General features: G+C 41.4%; 1 long non-coding RNA gene across 3 annotated transcripts; it reads right to left on the bottom strand.

Annotated features, from left to right (window-relative positions):
- Positions 1–1,189: 1,189 nt before the first annotated feature.
- On the bottom strand, positions 1,190–7,177 carry LOC129849754 (uncharacterized). 3 transcript variants are annotated; one of them, XR_008758684.1, is made up of 6 exons: positions 6,950–7,177; positions 6,252–6,357; positions 5,200–5,317; positions 4,670–4,730; positions 4,313–4,436; positions 1,190–4,165 (listed from the first exon to the last, which is right to left on the bottom strand). It is a non-coding gene; the product is annotated as an uncharacterized LOC129849754 (long non-coding RNA). The 3 variants fall into 3 exon arrangements; XR_008758682.1 differs by lacking the exon at positions 6,252–6,357 and having other exon boundaries at positions 6,950–7,162; XR_008758683.1 differs by lacking the exons at positions 6,252–6,357; positions 6,950–7,177 and adding an exon at positions 5,813–5,870.
- Positions 7,178–7,417: the final 240 nt, after the last annotated feature.

Genomic DNA, 7,417 nt, shown 5'->3' with positions numbered 1-7,417 from the left:
TGGCTAAGCCAGGGAAAGGTGCTTCAAAGATGTTTCGAGCTTCGTGAGGAGATTTGTCTGTTCTTGGACAGCAAAGGGAAAGACACAACACAACTCCGAGACGAAATGTTTCTGTGTGAAATGGCTTTTCTGTGTGACATTACGAGTCATCTGAATGCAATGAACTTGCAGCTGCAGGGTCGGGATCATGTCATCTCTGATATGTACAGTACAGTGAAGGCATTTAAAACCAAACTGACTCTGTGGGAGACGCAGATGCGGAAAGAAAATTTGAGCCACTTTCCCAGCTGCCAGACCATGAAAGAGAAGCTCTCTACCAGTGCGTTCCCGAGCGCACAGTTGGCTGATAAAATAGGTATGCTTGCCGCTGACTTTCGACGCCGATTTGCTGACTTTGAAGCACAAAAAAGCAGGTTGGAACTGCTCGGTAACCCATTTGCTGTTGACGTGGAAAGCTCACCACCAAACCTCCAAATGGAGTTGATTGACCTCCAATGCAATGATGCACTGAGGGCAAAATATGCGGCAGTGGGTGCTGCGGAGTTCGCCCGTTTCCTCCCCGACACAATGCCCCAGCTGCGCATCCAGGCTGCTCAAACGTTGTCTATGTTTGGCAGCACATACCTGTGTGAACAACTGTTTTCTTTGATGAACCTGAACAAAACATCACACAGAAGTCGACTTACTGCTGAACACCTCCACTCAATTCTGAGGATTTCCTCAGCTCAGAGCCTTACCCCGAACATTGATGAACTTGTGGAAAAGATGGGACACCACCAAGTATCACCCTCAACCTCAAACAAGTGAACATTACTGTGCAATCACATATTTAGAGTTTTTACTCAGTTCAAGTTTAAAAGTTAAAGTTTAATATTTGTTTTCACTGCATGTTACTTCTCCTTAAACAAAGTGTTGTTTTTGATTAATAGATTTTTGCACTTTATTTTATTGTATTTCAATCCAATTATATTTTAAAAATATTTCAGTTGAGTGGATGATAGAAAATTGCTATTATTGTTTTTTTCTTTAAAGTAAATTTAGCCCACTTTTGCTAAAATAGAAAATATAGGCTACTGATGGTGCCTTGAATACCGGTTTCTTTCATTTAATGTTCATGTTATGGGGATTTTTATATAAAGGAAATTTGTCTTTTGTGTCTGTTGAAAATTAAAGATTACTGACAGAGCCATAAGAAAATATTGCTTTATTTATCTGATCATATTGGAATATATTTGTTAGGTTTTCAGTAGGTTCAATTAGGTTCACTAGACTATATGCGTCATTTAAATTTTTTTCAATGAACATTCGAACAGTCCGGCCCTCGGCTTGTAGCTAAATTTTTTATTTGGCCCTCCGTCCATTTGACTTTGACACCCCTGCTGTAGAGGATGGATTGTGAAGTGGATAGGGAGGAGAGACTGACGGATGAAGACGTGGCTAGGGAGGTCAAGAGGATGGGCAAGGAGGTGAGGGCACTGATCCAAGTCATGAAGAGAAACTGCAGCGAAGGTGATCTTAAGGCAGTAGACCTGGACAGTTGGCTAATTGACTTGGGAGGTTGAAAGTGGCATTCAAGAAATGCACTGGAGATGGCTGAAATTATAGACAGCATGGAAGAAATGCAGACCAGTATAGCCGAGAACAGGCTCAAGTCTGAAAAAAATAACACTGTCCAGAGCTTTGTAAGTTACTCCTACTTATTGAGTGTAGTCAGGTATCTGCAATGTGTATAGTTTAGTTATAAAGTATATCTACAGATTGTTTTTAACATAGCATTTTCCTGATATTTGACTTTACTTTCTGGTACTACAAAGCCCAGGGGAGGTCTCTGGTCCTGTGTCTGGCCACACTGGCCTCTCTCCTCTTGTGACCTCAGCACTATAGAACTTCCCATACCGCCACATGCCTCGCTTGGCCCCTATCACCAACCTGAGCAAGACCGGCAGGAAGCAGCTCCAGGAAATGGCAGGAGTGGCCTACACAGGTGAGAGGAAATACAAGAAGGGAATATTGGCCATATGACCTTCTACGGTATAGTATAGCTCTAGATATAGTAGCTCAAGAGAAAACCCATAAGCTTACAAACTTTATCTCCTTGTCCAAAATATTCAGGAAGGGAAGGTCAATAAGAAAAAGAAGGGCAAAGCCAAAAAACTTGTGAAGCAAGAGAAGGCCAGTAAGATGCAACAGATGGAAAATAATGGAGAAAGTAAGGAGGACAAGAAAGAGGAAAAGAAGAGTCTGAGGAAGAGGTGAGGAAATAGAGGGAGAATTGGAACATAACCAGGGAATACTAAACTAGAGAATTAGAGAAATTGAATGAGGTAGCAGAGAAAGAGCAGCTATCTGATGTGTACATGGATATATTGTACTTTTCATAATAAAATGTATGTTAATTGTCAAAACAATTTCATTATCGGTTTTACATTCCCTCTCCCAGTCGCAGCTTGAAGTTTGTCATGAATATTGCCCTGCAGGCAGAACTGCGCAATTTCCTCAAGATATGGCAGCTGCTAAGTCAAAACTGGCTATATTGTAAATATCTGTGGAAAATAATTGTGTTTTATGGTCTTAATTTAAGGTAAGGATTAGCAGTGTGGTTAGGGCTAAGGTTAGGTTTCAAATCAGATATTATTACTTTATGCCTGTGCCAGCTTGTGACCACTTTTTGCAGAACTGCCGCCAGGGCAAGATTCATGACAATAAATGCCAAACTGCATCCCAGTCATCCTCTCCCTATCTTTACAAGGCTGCAGAACATGCAAGGATTGTCTCATAACCCGCAGTCCCCAGGCGGGTGGGTTGCAGACAGGTTCAATAAAGTGACAACAATAGGCTACATAACAAAATCCATAAATGTATAATTATTGTGAAATTTACAGTAAGTGTACAAAACATTAAGGACACCTGCTATTTCCATGACAGACTGACCAGGTGAATCCAAGTGAAAGCTATGATCCCTTATTGATGTCACTTGTAGATGAAGGGGACAGGACAGGTTAAAGAATGATTTTTAAGCCTGGAGACATGGATAGTGTATGTGTGCCATTCAGAGGGTAAACGGGCAAAACAAAAGATTCAACTGCCTTTGAACGGAGTATGGTAGTAGGTGCCAGGCACACCGGTTTGTGTCAAGAACTGCAACACTGAAGGGTTTTTCACGCTCATGTTCCACCAACCAAAGGACATCCAGCCAACTTGACAACTGTGGGAAGCATTGGCATCAACATGGGCCTGCATCCCTGTGGAACACTTTCAACACCTTGTAGAATCCATGCCCTGATAAATTGAGGCTGTTCTGAGGACAAAAGGGGGTGGATGGGCTAACTAAATATTAGGAAGGTGTCCTTATTATTTTGTACACACAGTGTATAACCTATAGGCTACACTGCGAAGTTAGGTAAAGGTACTATCTTTACCAGCATCATAAAAGCTGATATTATTTCATGGGCTTATTGCAACGAAGAATGGCCACTAGAATATTGCCAGTTCATATTCATAACTAAAAGTTCACCTAATTTTACCTTCTGTTATAAAGACCATATTCAAATGAATAAAAACAAAAATAAAAAACGAAAATAAATAAAAACCCTCCCCTAACCAGGATGACGCTGGGACAATTGTGCACCAATCTATGGGTCTCCAGGTCGCAGCCGGCTGCGACAGAGCCTGGACTTGAACCAGGATCCATCCCACAGCTAGCATTGAATTGGAAGTTTCAGACAAAAATAAAATTGCTAAGAATTGTCTAGCCTTTATCTATTGGTAACAGGGTTGACGTGTTATGCTCGACACACTTAAGTTTTCCACCACAAAAGAAAAAAAGAGCAGAACAAGCCCACAAGCTCAACTAGGACCTGCATTTTAGAGCTATGTCTAAAAAGCTTTTTGTCTTTTACAACACTCCCATTCACCTGTGTGAACTTCAGCTTCGTGGCATGCTAGCCTTTTACTGGCTGCGGAGAGCCTTGTATGTTTGCATTTTGTTGAGCACCAGGTTTTTTTGTCTTTACATGTTCTTTTTTGAGAGCTGGCTCTTACCCATAACAGGCAATCCTCTTTGCCGGGAACCTTCTTTAGCACTACATTTTCCCAAATGCTTCCAAACTGATGCTCTCTCACAGCTGCTCTTAGGCCTCTTGGGTTGAGAAGTCATTCTCCAAACCTAATCGCAAACAAAGGAAAGATTAAAACACATGATGGTCCAACACAATAGGGGAGGGGGCATAGGGAGGTAAGGGAGAGGAGATAAAAAGAAAAGACTTCCTCCGTGTCAGGTAAGCAGTCTCAAAGTGTACCCTCACCAACTTACCGGACTGAGTGTTTTCTGAACATCCCTCGCTGTCCTCTGACCCTGCGTCCAAGTCTTCTTGGGTCTCTTTCTGGTGTCTGTCTTGACTCTTTAGTGCGTTTTTTCAGTTCTTTCCCAGGCTTGCCTGTAAAACACAAAAAGATGGAACATACATAAGAGTAACAAGAAATCCACATATTAGCAAGCAACAACATTACATTTTTGTTCAGAACTCACTCAGCCTGGTAAGTTTGACGGTAGACTGCGGCTGATCCCTTGCTTTACGAAAGCAGCCGGTGTCTACCATCACAAATTTACCAGGCCGAGTAAGTTCTGAACACCTGTCACTCGAGCTTTCGCTGTCAGGTTCATACTCACTGATGCAGCCGGTGCCACTCAGCTGGTGTTTTGTATCATATTTGTATAACAGCTGATGAATCTATGAAAAAAATGTATCAGTGTAACTTCCTGATAGTTGCTGATTGAAAATACAATCTACATAAGACATTCTAAATCAGCAGGTTTTGCATTGGTGGCTTGCTTGGTGACATCCCCAGGTGGTCTAAGTTAATAGACCAATAACAAAGAGTTTGAGATCTCTCTGCCAATAACAGCTAATTGAGGCTACATTTCCCTCCCATTAGTGGATCGATTCATGTTTAACCATGTTTTGAGGCTATATAGTGTTTGTTTACATTTGTTTACCCACATTGAAGTAAAACATGCTTATATGTTGAGTTCTGATGGGGTACAACAGTTGAACTAAGCTCATGAGGCATTATAAGTTATATTCTTCAAGAATCAATGGTTATATATCATTAAATTGCATGTCCAAAAATTGATTTTGCAACTGCCGATTGCCAATTTAAAATGCAGGAAATGGGGGGGGTTGACGGTTGGCTACATACCTTGGCACGAGAGATTCCTGCTTTTATCCATGTTCTTGTAGCGGGTTTCTTATGTACCACAGGAGAACCAAGAAATGAAGAGCGACACCACGGCTGTCTTTTAGGCTTTTATGTTGATCTGCAATAGTATTGTGAAAAGACAGGAACACATCAGTCTCCAATGCACCATCTGACAAGTTGTTCTACACAGGAGCATGAAGAAAGGCAAAACACATATCCTGTCTCACATCCCCAATACATTGCTAGGTGCTTTCAGTGTTGACAGTACCAAAATACAACAACTCATGTACAAAAAACACTGCAACATAAACAAGTTACAACGTGAAATCGCCTATATTCCATTCAGACATTAGAGGACCAAACTACATCTCCCATAATGCAACGCCAACACCAGTCGGCAGCTTAGCTAACCGTCTGCATCACAGAAAGGCATGCTAGCTAGCAACAGCAGCACTTTTAGCACTCTGTAAACTACATTAATAACAACAATAAAACTCTGAGTGACATGTTTCAATAGCCTCACACCCCCTTATAACAATATCTACAGCATTAACCTTGGGATGTTTTATTTAACGTTATGGAGTTCTACAAAGGAGTAATCTACAACACATACTTTTCTCTCTCCGTGTTTTCTTGGACCGAGGAGAGCGGGAGCTACGGGTAGTACCAGGGTGTTAGTAGGTGACAAGCACACGGATGAAATAAAATACATTTAATGAAATAAAACCCGAAGATGTTGACATCATTCAGCTCCTGTAGCTGCCTACCTAACATCAACAGGCAGCACCAGTAGCGTAACAATTAAAAATAGACACCAAAAGTAAAGTTCCTTGCGATCATAGCGATCTGACTCCCCCCCTCTGTCTGAACTTGGAATATTCCTGTTCGCGGGCTTTGGCCACTGACCCTCAACCTGGTTGTTCTGTTCTGCGTTGTGTACTATTCTAATAATTGGAAGTTTGATGGAATAACCATTTTAACTCTACTACATTCTGACGAGAACAATTTTAAAATAGACATGTCTTTAATAAATGTATAGTATGACAGATTACCTATGGCAGCAACAACTGTCTCTCCCAATCAAACCTTCCCTTCTAGCACCGCACTGTCTCTGCCAATCAAACCTTCCCTTCTAGCACCGCACTGTCTCTGCCAGTCCTGCGGCAAACAAAACATATTTTCACAAAATAAAGAAATGTATTTGGACCATCCGGATATCCATATTTGAATAGTGAAATATTCCAAATGCCTATCCCTAGCTGCCATTTCAAAATACAATCACCTCTAAACAAAATGTCTCACATTGTGACTTGCGCAAATAACTCGTCCTGCCACAGGAAAGCTAACGTTGCCGAGCTAGGACCACATTTGCAATACAATTCAGCTAGCTACCAGTAGCTAGTTTAACATTACTCGTATGGAATTTAACATTATGCACAACACAAAATTCTTTCATATGAGAACATCTAAAACATCATAGCAAATATAAGCAATGCAATAATAATCAATTCCGGGATGTATAAATGTCTACTCCAGCAACCTTTAGCAGCTAGCCGGCTAATTAACCTATCAGTATAGCCAGGAAAAATGCTGCTAGCTAGCTAACATAATGCTTCACCATAGCTAATACTTTTCCATGCATCGACGAAATGTAGCCCGCTACAACTACATTGGCCGAGTTATTGTTGAATAATAACGAAGCTTGGTAAATTAATTTAAAATAATATACTAGTAACTTCAAAATACTTACAGCTGAAATGCACTGCTGTTTTCTTTGTGAGCATGGTGAGCTGGAGAAAGCCGCATCCACATGTAGAGTTGTGGGGGATGGGACAAGTTCCCCAAATAGACCCTGCCTTTGGATCAGGTTTGAATTCCCCCCGCTAGTGGTCCTTGTTGGGTTTGGGGAGGGGAAGCTGATCCTAGATCTGTATCTAGGGGAAACTTCGCCCCAGCACATGCAAAGAGAGATGGGGGGAAGGGGAGGAGAGAGAGCGTCCCTCTCAGGATTGACAGATCATATACAAGCTCTACCACTAAGAAATGAGTTTCAGAATATATTACCTTTAGCAGATCTAATGTCTTCATTTGCTCCATTTCATTAGTCTTGTTGATTGATTGCTGATATATAGTTTCACAGAAAAGATGGTGTTGATGAAGAGCATCCATCCCGTTTGTAATACACCCTGCATACCACTGCTGGCTTGCTTCTGAAGCT

This window comes from Salvelinus fontinalis, unplaced genomic scaffold (assembly GCF_029448725.1).
Source record: "Salvelinus fontinalis isolate EN_2023a unplaced genomic scaffold, ASM2944872v1 scaffold_1651, whole genome shotgun sequence".
In the NCBI taxonomy this organism is placed as follows: domain Eukaryota; kingdom Metazoa; phylum Chordata; class Actinopteri; order Salmoniformes; family Salmonidae; genus Salvelinus; species Salvelinus fontinalis.
The sequence above is the reverse complement of the archived record's forward strand: the minus strand, read 5'-3'. Positions and strand labels throughout refer to the sequence as shown.